This window comes from Eumetopias jubatus, unplaced genomic scaffold (genome assembly GCF_037043125.1).
Source record: "Eumetopias jubatus isolate StellerSeaLion01/CBP00866 unplaced genomic scaffold, mEumJub1_p1.0 scaffold_16, whole genome shotgun sequence".
Taxonomy (NCBI): Eukaryota; Metazoa; Chordata; class Mammalia; order Carnivora; family Otariidae; genus Eumetopias; species Eumetopias jubatus.
The window spans coordinates 64,717,192-64,731,841 of NW_028274822.1; the positions used below are offsets into that span (position 1 = coordinate 64,717,192).

General features: G+C 51.4%; 1 pseudogene; it reads left to right on the forward strand.

Annotated features, from left to right (window-relative positions):
- The first annotated feature begins 196 nt into the window (after positions 1 to 196).
- Positions 197 to 4,659, forward strand: LOC114201875 (RNA-binding protein FXR2-like; annotated as a pseudogene).
- Positions 4,660 to 14,650: the final 9,991 nt, after the last annotated feature.

A 14,650-nucleotide genomic window follows, 5' to 3' on the forward strand; every position in this document is an offset into this window, starting at 1 on the left:
CCAGAGTGCAGTGTGACTCAGTACAGAAGAGATGCCTGACCATCGTCGTCCCCAGGGGCCCTCCAGAGGTATACAAGCGGGGATCAACAGGAGACAAAACCTCCTCCGAAGTGTCTTAGCACCTCTGAGGCTCGGTCCTTGCTACAGCCCCGCAATCTCGGGAGAAGCCTAAGGTAGAGACACGAAATGTGCCAACATGGAGACCCTCCCAGAGGCATCCCTTGTGAAACGCAGAGTGTGCGGCTGGATCACGGCTATGTGGAGCAATCTGCAAAGTAGGGAAGCTTCCTGCCCTCTCCCTGTGACCTGCCTCTCCTGCCAGAGAAGGCCGAGGGTTGGGATTCCGAAGGCTGGCTCCAGCTCCCCACTGCACCCCAGCTCCTGGGTCTTCCATGTGAGCATCAGGCCCAGACAGATCAGGAAATCCCCCCAGAATAAACAGGATGCAGGGAGGACTTTGGCCCCTGCCATCCAGCCAAGCAAGCCATGTCCCTCACTGGCTGGGCCCTCAGAGTGGGCGTCAGTCACCTGGTTTCCAAGGTCTCTGGTGACTGGCCACAGCTAGGCAAAGGCAAGGACTCGGGTTTTCCTCCCCATCCACTGTGCTGGCTGCGGGCTGCGGAGGATCCCTCTGCCTACGCTGGGCACACAGCTAAGGTGGGAGCCAGGGTTGGGGGTTGGTAGAGGGTTAAAGGAGCTGTCATCCCTGAGGCCTGGGTGGGCATCTGCTCCTTCCTCCAGGGGGAGGACAAGGGCTCTCCCTGCCTCCTCTCTGCTCCCAGGTGGCCAATCCCCACTGGGTGTTCTTTGCACACCGACAGCAGACTAGAGAGAGCCTTGTACTGCCCTCAAGGGGGGCTCCCAGTTGGTGGGAGACAGACCAGCCGCCATACACCAGGAGACCTCCATACTCCTTCCACTGGACGAGGCCAAATGTTTAAGGTCTGTGGCCAGCTAGAGCCAGCCTTGATAATGTGTGCAGGAAGGTCTGTGTGCCCCAGCAGTTTGCTCTGTGCTGAAGTTGGTAACTGCCTCTTCCCCAGTCCAAAGATTCTTCCTTTTTTTTTTTTTAAGATTTTATTTATTTATTTGACAGAAAGAGATAGTGAGAGAGAGAGAGAGAGCACACGAGCAGTAGGGAGGGGCAGGAGCAGGCTCGAAGAAGCCCGACACGGGGCTCGATCCCAGGACTCTGGGATCATGACCTGAGCCGAAGGCAGATGCTTAACTGACTGAGCCACCCAGGAGCCCCTCCAAATGTTCTTTAAAGTGAAGCCTGGGGAGTTCCTCTGAGGCGGACGGGAACCACCATCAGGGTCTTCTTGAGATGGAAGAGCAGTGGGAGATGGAGCCCCCGAGCCTGGGCAACTTTTGCAGGAAAGAAGAGCCACTCAACATCACCAGTGGCTCTGAATGGCACTCAGGAAGCATGGGGTTTGGCCACCAAGCATCAGTGCTTCTGGCTAGGGTTCAGACCAAAGAAGCATCACCAGGGTGCCATTTGGGTGCTGGATCTGGGAAGTGGGACCCCTAGGAAAAAGGAATCACTCAGACTCACTCCCCTCCTTCAAGCTCTTGCCAAAGGCTCATTTCTACAGTCACGACACTTCCCAACCACTCACAGTTACCGGCGTGTCCTAGAGTGAGTCCTGCCTCATGCTCTCGCCTGGTGAGAAGCCACACGTGGCCTCCTTGGCAGGACACACAGGTAATGTGTTAACCTGGTCCTCCCTCTGGAATTTCCCAGGCAGCTGTGGGCCTCAGGCGGAGGGTGCCTCTTGCCTCCACAGCAGCCATCAGCCCTGCCCAGCTGTATGGCACAGGTAGGACAAAGTGGTGGCTTTCAGCCTCCTACCCCAGGGTTTCACACTGCAGGGGTCAACATGCCACAGGCCCCCAGAGGATGCTGCCCACAGGCCAGGGGGGAGGGCATGGGCCACAAGCGTTGGGCACAAAGGCCCGAGGAGCCACCTGGAGCAGGGCAGAGGGGTCCTGGGCGGATGCTGGCCAAATCAGGGCCCAGAAGAGCAGGGAACCCTATAGTCTGTAGAGCTGAGGATGACGACATGCATCTGTTGGGTGTTGCTGGGCTGGTCTCCCCACTTGCATGCTGCTGGGAGCAGGACCAGCATGCCGGGTGTGGGCCTTGTGGCCAAGACAGCATCAAAAGTTCTGCCAGAACCCCAGCAGACCCAGGGTGGGGGTCCATGACTCCCAGAACAGACACTGCTCTAACTAGGGGTCCAGCCGGAGCACCTCTGAGGACTCAGATGCCCTGCCCCAGGCCAAGGGACCAGCCGTCCTGCTGTCTGGAGCAGGCCTGCCTCAACCTCCCCATCCATACCCAGGGGGTCTGTTTGGGCTGCATCTGGTATTCCGGATAATTCTGAGGATCAAAAACAGAGACTGTTCAGACGCCGGGGGCCTGGCCCAGCTGGGACTCACACCACTGCAGCTGCCCCCGGGCATCCTGGCCTTCCCGGAGGGGACGTGCAGCCCGGACTGCCCATCGAGGTGCATGGCTCCAAGGGGGCGTTTACAAGGATGTGAAGGATGTCTGGGAAGACTCTGAAAACAACTGACAGAGTGAGAGACATGTTCCTTTGGGGGGATGAATGGCTACCACCTCCAGCTGATTCTAATAAAGAGATCACAGGGATGGGGTGGAAGTTCATTCTCGAGTCACTGAGCAGGACCCCTGAGGCTGGTGGCTTGCCCGGGTGCAGGTAATGAAGGGAGATTTCTATGTCATCGAATATGCTGCATGTGATGCCACTTACAATGGGCTTGTCACCCTGGAAGGGCCCCGGCCAGTGAATCCCAATCCCCTGGCAACCAAAGGCAGCTTCTTCAAGGTTACCATGGCTGTGCCTGAGAATCTGAGAGAGGCCCGCTCCAATGAAAATGGCCATAAAGAGTTCAAGAAAGCGTTGGGAGCAAACTGCATCTTTCTCAACATCACAAATAGGCAGCTCTTCATTGTCAGCCACAGAAGCTCCTGGGAAGCGTGTACCCCTGCCTGGTGATGTGCATTTCTGAAGCCTGCGCACCAAACTGCTACTGTCCCGCAGTGAAGAAGCCACGAAGCACTTAGAGACAGGTAAGCAACGGGGGCGGCCTGCCAGGAGGGGTTCACAGTGCCAGAGGGCCAGGTGGGACTGGCAGTTGGGACTCACGGTGCCACCATCCAGCAGGACCCGAAAAGTACCTGGGGTGACTGCAGTTGAGTTGGGTGAAGAGACCTGCACTTTCCGCATCTATGGGGAGGGCGGTGAGGTGTGCCCACAGGCTTGAGCCACCTGGCGTTTTCTTTCTTTTCTTTTCTCTTTCTTTCTTTCTTTCTTTTCTTTTCTCTTTCTTTCTTTCTTTCTTTTTCTTTCTTTCTTTCTTTCTTTCTTTCTTTCTTTCTTGTTTTTTTCTTTCTTTCTTTTCTTTCTTTTTTTAAAGATTTTATGTATTTATTTGACAGAGAGAGACAGCAAGAGAGGGAACACAAGCAGAGGGGTGGGAGAGGGAGAAGCAGGCTTCCTGCCGAGCAGGGAGCCCGATGCGGGGCTCGATCCCAGGACCCTGGGATCATGGCCTGAGCCAAAGGCAGACACCCTACGACTGAGCCACCCAGGTGCCCCCACCTGGCGTTTTCTGAGGACTCTGACCATGCAAGTGCCCAGGAACCTTGCTGGCAAAGTGATTGGAAAGAACAGGAAAGTTTGTGGACAAATCTGCTGTGGTGAGCCTTCCTATAGTGGGTGATAATGACAAGAAGAACCCCGGGGAGGAGGGGATGGTTCCTTTCATATTCACGGGCACCCCAGAGAATATCAGCCACCCGCTTAGAGAGGCTGCAGATTTGAGGACCAGCTTTGGCAGACTGGGCGGGGCTTTGGCCCTCCTGGGCGTGGGCGGGGCTTCTCTGCCTCTCTCCACACTAGCGGAAGCTATGCGGGCAGCTACCAACTTGGTGGGGGCGGTCAGGGCAGGGCGGCCTGTCCTGCCTATGGCCCCAGCTCAGACCCATCCACAGCTTCTGAGACCAAATCAGAGAAGAGGGAGGAGCCCAGATCCCAACCTGGGGGGAAGAAAGCCGGAGGCAGCCGACTGGGAGCGGGGGTAAGGGACCCCCACCAGCCCTCCCGGCCCACCACAAGATACAATGCCTCACCTATCAGCTCAGAGCTGAAAGATCCAGACAGTAATCCCTACAGCTTACTGGACACATCTGAGCTAGAGCCCCCGGTTGATTCAGAGCCTGGGGAACGCCTCCCCCGCGGCAAGTGCCAGGTGCCGCCCTGATGAGGACAGGACTGTCATGGATGGAGGCCTGGAATCTGATGGGCCCAGCATGACAGAGAATGGCCTGGAAGAGGAGTCGAGACCCCAGTGTCAGAAACCAGAGCCGCTGCAGCTGGAACTGTGGGAACTGGACGGATGGTTCCATCGGCGGAGACCGTCAGCCGCTGACTGTGGCTGACTGTATCTTCCAAGCAGAGTCTCAGAGCTGCCAGAAGGCCCCCCTCCTTGGAACGCACCAAACCCTCAGAGGACTGTCTTTCAGGACAGAAGGGCGACTCTGTCAGCAAGCTTCCTAAGGGCCCCTCAGAGAATGGGGAGCTCTCCGCCTCCCTGGGGTTGGGTAGTTTGGTGAATGGGGTTTCATAAAACCTCTAGCCCATGTCCTTCCCTTCATCTTGCTTGCTGCCCAACATCATGGCCCTCACAGGCCAGACTGAGCTGCGCTTATCTAGGGGGGAGGGGGGTGGCACAGCAGCCTGGGTCCCCCCTCAACCTGGGGAGGTAGTGGAGGGGTGTGTAACGGGGTCATACCCCCTCCCTCTTGCCCGCCCTACCCCCAGGGTGAGGGGAGCCTCTCTCCTTCCCATCAGACTGGATGTGATTTTATCCTCTAATGCCCTGATCTCTCTGAACAACCCCATCCTCCGCCTGCTGGTGCGGGGTGCTCTTGACCCACCCAGGTTTGACAGTTCAGGGGGGCTCCCTTGCTATCCCTCATCCCATCCTGTACCCCCCATTTCTGGGGCCTCATCACTGTGGAAGATGGGGATAGTAAGGGTATAAGTGGGTAAGAGGCCCGGGGAAGGTTTTGGAGTAGAACCAGGGGTGTGTATGGGGGGGTGACAAGGTCCCCCAGGGGAGGGGGGCCAGCTTTGTCTGGCAGATGAGAAGGTGTATTTACTTTTCACTGTACAATATTTTAAAAGATAATTAAAACATCCAAATGGCAACAAAACAAAACAAAAAAACCCAGAGACTGTCAACAGCAAAAAGACAACCTAATTTCAAAATGGGCAAAGAACCAAATTGATGTTTCTCCCAAGAGGAACCAGCCGGAGACGGGGGCTGGGGATTCCTGAGACCCACCTCATCCCAGACTTGCCACCCTGGCCCGCACACCCAGCCTTCTAGTGGGCCTTCCTTCCTGTGTCCAGCCTGGGCCTCGGGCCATCTTCAAAGACCTTTTTGAGGACCATCACAACCTACCCATCCTGGCTTCTATCCATACAGCCTAATGTCAGGCCACACACCTCCTGCCATGATGAGCCCAGGCACTGCCCCCGGCCTTCCTCTTCTCCCCTTGCTTGGCAAGAGCCCTTCCATGCCTCCTCCCTTGAGATTCATCTTGGCACCCCCAGTCTTGACTGGGAGCCCCTTCCATGCTCCCTCCTGGCATCCTGGCACTCCCAGGAGTTGGCACACAGCAAATGCTCTCAGCGAGGTCTGAGTGGGAGAGTCAAGGAAAGGGGCGTTCACAGACAGAAAGGCCTGGGCTCCGGGCTTTGTCGGACACCAGGATGTGACAAGGGACCCTGTTTGGGGGATGGAAGCAGGCAGGGCCTCCTGGAACCCCAGGGAGGAGACGACTGTGACAAGGAGTGGGGGGACGCCAAAAATGGAGAGGGGCCAACAGTAGTGGTCTTGGTGCCAGAGTGGTGACAGACGGCATTCTAGGTTTTTCCATATACTGCCTATGGCTCAAGGCGATTCCAGAGGGGAGATGGGCGCAGAGAATGGGACAGTGGTACCAGCTCACCCACAGGACTCTAGCTGCCTGGCTGCCCGGCCTTGTCCCTGGCATAGAGAACGTCCTTGATAGCTGATGCTTTTTGAGACTCAGGTGGAAGAGGCACACAGATGCTGCGGATGTGGGGTATGGGACAGACAAAGGCTGCCTGCAGGATGTCACAGCCTTGGGTGGTGAGGCCCCGCAGGGAGGGGCCCAAGGGCACACAGTGGGCCCAGGGAAGCCTCGGGCAGCACTGGCCACGTGTACGTCCTCACGGATTTGCTCCGCTCTCACCTGCCTCCCAGGATGGCCATATGAGCAAGCTGGTCATCAGAGTTTACATGTTGTTGTTGTTGTTGTTTTAATTAAGCTTGTTACTTTGAGATGGAGTTGGAAGAAATAATACAGCGAGATCTCATTTACCCAGTTTCCCCAATTGTAATATCTTGCAAAACAATATTATGTATCACAGTGCACCCCCTTTAATCCCTGGGAACCTCCATCTGTATAATGTTGTCATTTTATGAATGTCACATTAGTGGGATCATAAAATATATAGCATTTGGGCATTGGCTTTTTTCACTAGGCATAATTATCTGGAGATTCATCCAGGTCGTTGTGTGTGTAGGTAGCTCCTTCCTTTTGTCACTGCTGAGTAGTATTCCATGGTATGGACATATCCAGGTTTGTTGAGCCATTCACCTGTCGAAAGATGTCTGAGTTGGTGTCGGTTTCTAGCTATTACAAATATAGCTGCTATGAACATTCTTGTGTAGGTCTTTGTGTGAATATAGTTTTCATTTCTCTGGGAGAAATGCCCAGGGGTGCGGTCCTATGATAATTACATGTTTAGGTTTTTAAGAAACTGACAAACTCTTTTCTAGAGTTTCCATTTCCACCAGCCATGTACGAATGATTCAGTTTCTCTGCCTTCTCACCACCAGTTGGACTTTAACTTTTTCCCCCTGTTCTTAGATGTGTAATGATATCTCACTGTGGTTTTAATTTGCATTTCCCTCATGGCTAATGCGTTTCATGGGCTTATTTGCCATTTGTATATCCTCCTTAGTGAAATGTCTATTCATGTCTTTTGCCCATGTTCTAATTAGATTGGTTATTTTTTGTTTGTTTTTTACTGTTGAGTTTTGAGAGTTCTTTATATATTCTAGATACTGGTCCTTTGTTGGGTATGTCATTTGTGACATCTGTAGCTTGTCTTTTCATCCTTTAACAGGGGCCTTTTGCAGAACAAAAGTTTTTAATTTTTATGGAGTCCAATTAATAATTTTTTTTTTTATGGCTTGTCCTTTTGGGGTCAAGTCTAAGAATTTTTTGCCTAGTCATAGATCCCAAAGATTTTCTCCTGTTTTATTTTTTCTAGCAATTTTATAGTTTCAATTTTAAATTGAAGTCCACAACTTTATTTTGAAGTATTTTTTATATAAGGTGCAAGATTCAGGTTGAGTGTCTTATTTGCCTATGGATGTCCAATTTCTCCAACAGGGTTTGCTTCATCCTTTCTTCACTGAATTGCTTTTGAACTTTTGTTCAAAATCAGTTTGGCATGTTTATGTGGATCTATTTCTGGGGGGCACTCTACCCTGTTTCACTGATCTATGTCTCTATCCCTCTGTTAAGACCATATAGTTTTAATAACTGTAGCCATAGAATACACACACACACATTATATTTTATTATTAATAAGCTAGACTGTTTGTTCTCATTTCAGCAAGGTTGCAGAGTACAAGATCAATGTATAAAAGTCAATTGTATTTCTATATTCCAGCAATGAACACATGGAAACCAAAATTATAAATATAATACCATTTACAATCTTCCAAAAAATGAAATACTTAGGTATAAATCTAACAAAACACATGCAGGATTTACACGCAGAGACAACAAAATGTAGATGAAAGAAATTAAAGAGGATCTAAATAAAAGGAGTGACAAACCTTGTTCATGGATTGGAGGACTCAACATTGTAAAGATGTCAGTTCTCCTCATCTTGATATATGGTTGCTATTCCTATCAATATATATAAAAATATCAAAATATCAAAATTCCTGCAAAATATCAAAATACCAAAATATTACAATTTTTTTGTAGATACGGACAAGGTTATTCTAAAATTTATGTGGAAAAGCAAAGGAACTAGAATAGCAAGCATTGTTATTTTAATCCTCTTAACACAGACAAAACACATTTTTTTGTTTTGTTTTGTTCTAAATTATTTTATTGCGGTGAAATGCACAGATCTTAAACACTCAGTTAATAAATGTTGTCAAATGTATAGAACCATGTAACCAAAACCCCAATCAAGATCCCATTTTCATTATCCCATAAAGTTTCCTGTGCCTCTTCCCAGTTAATTCCCACCACCATCATACATGGCCCACCCCCACACAACCACTGATCTGCTTTCTATCACTGCAGAATAATTTTGCCTATTTTAGAGCTTCATATAAAGGGAATTATACAATATGTACTTTCAAAAACTCTGGCTTTTAACTCAGCATAATTATTTTGAGATTCATCCATGTTCCTAAGTGTATCAATAGGTCATTGTTTTTTTTTTTTTTTACTACTGAGTAAAATTCCCACAACTTGTTTATCCATTCACTGTTGATGGACATTTGGGTTCTTTCCTGTTTTAGGCTATTACAAATACAGCTGCTGTGAACATATATGTTTGGACATATATTTCCCTTCCTCTTGGGTACATAGTTAGGAGTAGAATGGCTGAATCACATAGGTGTATGTTTAGTGTTATAAGAAACTGTCAACTGCTTCCACAAGGTTGGTACCGTTTTACTCCCACCAGCAGTGTATGAGAGTTCCAGTTGTTCTGTATCCTAGTCAACACTTATTAGGGTCAGTCTTTTATTTCAGCTGTTCTAATGGTAGTGTAGGGATATCTCATTGCAGTTTTGATTTGTATTTCCTTGATGCCTAATGATTCTGAGTGTTTCTTCAGTGCTTGTTGGCCACTTTTGTGAAGTGTCTATTCAAATCTTTTGCCCATTTTAAAATTGGATTATCTTTTTATTATTGATTTGCAGGTGTTTTTTAAATATATCTGGGTACAAGTTTAGTGTCAGGTTCACTGCAAATATTTTTTCCCAGACAATGGCTTGATTTTCATCCTCTTAATAGTGTCTTTTGAGAAATAAATGTTTATAATTTTAATAAATTTTAATTTATCAATTTTTAAATATTTCATGCTTTTTTTTTGTTCTCTCCAAGAAATCTTTGCCTACTTATTCCAAGGTCATGAATATATTCTCCCCTGTTTCTTCTAGAAACTTTATAATTTCACTGTTACGTGTAAGACTATGATCCATCCTGAATTAATTTTAGTGTATAGTGTTAGCAGAGGTCAAAGTTCATTCTGTACCCTCCCCCTCAGCTTATCCAATAGTCCTAGCACCGTTTATCGAAAAACTTTGGCTTTCCCTATTGAATTGTCGTGGCACCATTGATGAAAATCAAGATTTTGGACATACATGTTGGATCTCTTTCTGGATTCTTGATTCTGCTCTGAAACGATTATCTGTAACTGCATAAGAATTCAAAACTTAGTGACTTAAAACATCAGTTTAGACATTTTATTATCTATCATGGATTCTATGGGTCAGAAATTCAGGAGGGCTCAGCTGGGTAGTTCCTATGATTTCAGGCAGAGAAGGTCTGGAGTTAGAGCTTCTCGCCGGACATCTCCCTTTCCAGGAAATCTCAGGGCTTCTTTATATCGTTTCTGCAGGTGGGATAGCCTGACAATCAATCTCTGCAGGGGGGCTAGCCTGACAATTGGCTCTGCAGGTGGGCTAGCCTAGACCCTGAAAGCATGGTGGCTTCAAGGCTCTAAGCACGAGTACTCCAGCACCAGGGCAGATGCTGCCGTGTCTTTTATGAACCAGCCTCAGAAGCTGTGGAGCATCACTTTTGTTGTAATCTATTGTTTATAAGACAGTATAAGATCACTTACATTCAAGGGGGGAGTCTCAAGGGTCTAGAAACACATGTAGAATGGAAGACATTGTCGTGGCCATCTTTGAAAAATACAATCAGTAAAAACTCATCCTGTTTTGGGATCAATCTATTATCTCTCCGTTCTGCAGACTGGATAATCTATATTGATCTGTCTCTGGCCAGCAGTGTGGGGGTGGCCTGGAGTGGGTGGTAGGGAGACGCCTCCATGGAGGTGAGTTACAACAGAGGCCTGCAGGACAAGGGCAGGATGGTGGAGCGTAGTGGCCCATCCCAGCCGTGCCGTCAGGGACGACTGCCGCAGACGTGGTGGGAGAAAGTGTGCCCTGAGACAGCGTGCTGAGTACAGGAGTCCAGACCCCACGAGGGATGTGTTCCGGGAGCCGAGGGCTGCGGGGTGGGTGGGACGTAGGGCTCAGGGACAGCAGGAGAGCTGGGGCGGCCTCGGGGCGGTGCTGAAAGCCCAGCCTGCTGCCACACGGCCCTGACTCAGGCAGAAACCCCACACAGGCATGTTTGAGTTGGCCAGGGTTCACGTGGAGGACGGCAGAGCTGAATGCCGCTGGCTCAGGCTCCAGGGGAGGTGCTGAGTGAGAGGGCGCATTCCGTGCTGGCGGCCGCCTGCTCGATGACCACCGAGGACAGGCCTGGCGCTGTCCTGGCTGGCCAGGGGGAGGACACCGGGCTGTGTTCCGTGGGCTCTCTCTAAGGCGTCGACACCCCCGGGGCCCACAGAGTCTCAGACCCTCTCAGTGTTTTTCCTGCATAGACAAGCCCCTTACCCAGCTCACAGATCCAAGGGGATCCCTAAGAAACCACAGTTGACAGAAGTTCAAGCAGCTGTAACCCTGCCCCAAAGTGGCTGAGCTGCCTTCTGCAAAAGCCCCGGCTTCTTGGGTCTAATCCAGGGGCAAGGGGGACGGTCTGGGGACCACCCCGGACCCTCCCCCTCAGGCTGTCTTCCTGGCTCCACCATTTCCCCCTCTTTCCTCAGGCTGAATTCCATCCCACCTCAGGGCCTTTGCTCGTCCTTGTCTCCTGGAAGCTGGCTCCTGCTTGCTGCCAGCTCAGCCCACTGGCCCCGCCGGATGGACTGCTCCGCCTCGGCATACCACTGCATCTCCCCGGCACACGTGTTTTTTCATTTACATGTCAGTGTGCCTCTCACCTGAATCAAACCCCCGAGAGCAGGCCCCTGGCCCATCTGGTTCACCGGCTTCCCTGTGACATGTAACAGGCACAGTGCACAGAACTGCATGGTCGGGGGAGGGATCCATCTCTCTGTCTCTCACAGACACCCGCCCAAGGGTGCCTCTTGGTTTTTGTTTTCGTCTGTCGCGGTGTAGGCAGGTGAGGGGACCTGGCTGAGTGCTACCCGCAGGAAAGCTGCCTATGGAAGAGGCTACGGACGCTGAGTTTGGGTGAGGGCTGGTGCCCCTGGGCCCTGGGCCCAGAACTCCAGCCCCCCAGGCCGGCTGCTCCCGGCCTGGATGGCAGCACGTAAAGCCTCACGGCATGGCACAGTCGACGGACCCACAGGGGACTGTACCTTCTCCTGGCCCGGGCTTTCCCGTCTGACCCGCACACCACTCCCCACCAGGTGCTCAAAGAAGAATCTCAAAGGCGCATCACTTGTTCCTTTCTCTCATCCTCCCCACGGGTCAGCAAGTCCCAAACACATTCAGATGTGCTGTCTTCGCCCCATCGCCACCGGTACTGGCCTGCTTGGGCTCCTGGGACAAAGACCACGGAGCCGGCAGCGTAAACCACAGAATGGGTTTCCTCACTGTTCTGGGGGCTGGAAGTCTGAGCTCAAGTGTTGGCAGGGTTGGGCTCTCCTGAGGCCTCTGTCCTTGGCTGGTCGACGGCCTGTCATTTTCCTGTGTCCTTCCATGGTGTTCCCTCCGTGAGGGTGTGTGTCCTAACCCCCTCTTCTTGTGAAGACACCACGCATAGGACCGCACTGAACCTTGAAGACCCTATCTCTAAATACAGTCGCATTGGGAGGCGCCGGGGCTAGGGGTTCAACATGTGAACTTAGGGGGACACAGTTCAGCCCATCACACCACCCAGTTCCACCCTCATCTTCACTTCCTTGACTTGAGCCTTGGACACTCCATTCTGCAGTGGGGACCCTTGAGAATTGCACTTTTAGGTCTCAGGCCCCCCCACCTCACCAAGCACAGAGGCCCACATGAGAAGCCCAGCCCACTCTCCAATGCCTGCCTCCCTTTCTCCATTTACCTTGGGGGCTCTGGCCAACAGGCCTCATCACCTGCCTTCAAACACATCAAGCTCATTGCAGTCCCACAGGGCCTTCGCTCTACCTGGAGTCAAGGATGAGGGCCACCCAAGACTTCCCGTACAGCTCTGGTCATGCATCTGTATTAATTAATTAATTAATTTGTAAAAAGATTTTATTTATTTATTTGAGACAGAGAGAGAGAGAGAGAGAGAGAGAGCATGAGTGGGGGGAGGGGCAGAGGCAGAGGGAGAGAGAGAAGCAGACTCCTCACTGAGCAGAGAGCCTAATGAGGGCCTCGATCCCAGGACCCCGAGATCATGACCTGAGTCAAAGACAGACGCTTAACCGACTGAGCCACCCAGGAGCCCCTGTATTTATTTTATAATGACAAATAAGCTTTATTGAGACAATTCACATACCATACAATTCACCCATTTAAAATGTGTCATTTGAAAGTTTGTAGTATATTCAGAGTTGTGCAACCATCCCCCAAATTAAATTTAGAACTTTTTATTGAAATACAGTTTGCATACCATAAAATCCACCCTTGTAAGATGGGTAATTCAGTGGACTTTAGTTCATTCACAAAGTTGTGCATCAGGTCCCACCCTCTAATGCTAGAACATTTCCATCACCCAAAAAGAAACCGCCTAGCAGTCTGTGCTCCTCCCCCAGCCGCCGGCGGCCACTAATCTACTTTCACCCCGCACAGACTTGCCTATTCTGGACATTTCGTATAAATGTAATCGGACAAAGGTGGCCTTCTGTGTTTGGCTCATTTCGCTTAGCACCACGTTTCAAGATTCATCCATGTGGTAGCGTGGGTCAGAACTTCATTCCTGTTTATGGCCAAATAATATTCTACTGTGTGGCTGGAACTCATCTGGTTATCCATTCATTCACGGATAGACACTCGAGTTGTTTGCACTTGTTGTCTGTCAGGAATATAAACATTTGTGAACAAGTCTTTGTGTGGACATGTTTTCGTCTCTGTTGGGCAGATCAAAAGGAGTTACTGAATCCTAAGGTCATAAGGTCCCATGTTTTCCTGATTGCCTGGATTTACTGTCCATTTCCTCCGTGTGGGATGAAGGAGGCACAGGGGCAGGGCCTGTGTCCACTGTGTGTGGAATGTGCATCATGCCCCGAGCTGCCAGGGGCCGGCTGGAGCAGGGAGAGGTCGGTTGAGGCCTAACCCTGTGCCACCAAGATTCTGTCCTTTAGTTCTTGCTGCCCTCAGGCTGCTCCCCTCCTGATTTCATAAGGCCTCCTCTCCCTGCTCCCTCTTCCATTCCCCCCTGCATTCCTGCCAGGAAGAGTTCATCGAATCCAAGTGGGCGCTAAATTGTCCCAGAGAACAGAGGGGCTACCATGTGGGCTCTCCTGGGGTCTCCCCCGAGGCCCCAGTTCTGTTGTCACGGGTGTCCCAGGGACTACTGTGTTGGAAGGAGGCAAGACAGAGAAGGTAGGGACACACACCCCTTAGGGCCCAGTGCACCCTAGCCTGCCATCAGGGGTCTTTGTGCTAAGTTGCCATGTATGTGCAGGACTTTAGCTTTTCTAGAAAGTCTGAATGGGCCACCACCTGGAACATGAGTGTCACCCACACTTGCCTTGTTGGCAATAACTGTTGGATCCCACCTGGAGACTTTTCCCATCAGAGAGCCATAGGACTAAGATTCAGGGTCTGGGTCTGGAGTACCTGGGCTGGGATCTGGGGTCTGGGGCCAGAGACTGGAGGCTGGATTCTGGGCTGGGTCTGGGGGCTGGGTCTGGGGGCTAGCTAGAGTCTAGACCTGGGCTTGGGTTCTGGGTCAGGGGATGGAATCTGGGGCTGGATCTGAGGGCTGAGTTTGGGTCTGGGGTCTGGGTCTGGAGTCTGGGTCTGGAGTCAGTCTGGAGTCTGGGTCTAGGCCTGGGGTCTGGGGCTGGACCTGGGTCTGGAGTCAGTCTGGAGTCTGGGTCTGGGTCTGGGTCTGAGTCTGGGGTCTGGGTCTGAGTCTGGGGCCTGGGGCTGGAGTCTGGGTCTGAGGCTGGGATTGGGTCTAGGGTCTGGGGCTGGGGTCTGGGGCTGGGGCTGGTGTCTAGGATCTGGGGTTGAGGCTGGGGTCTGGCTCCGGCTCTGGGATCGGGGTCTAGGTCTGGGGTCTGGTTCTGTCTCTGGGGTCTGGGTCTAGGGGCTGGGTCTAGGTCTGGGGCATCTGAGGCCAGAGCTCCTTTCCTGATACCCAGCTAAGGACAGCCAGTTCTGTATGCCGTCCATGACCCCTCACTTGGGTGCAGCCCCCGGCCCTGCTGCCCTGGGCTTCCGAGGCTGGGGTTGGAAGTGTGTGCTGCACAGTGGGTTGCGGCCCACAGGGGCAGGTTCAGTTCTAGAAAGGACACAGCCGCCA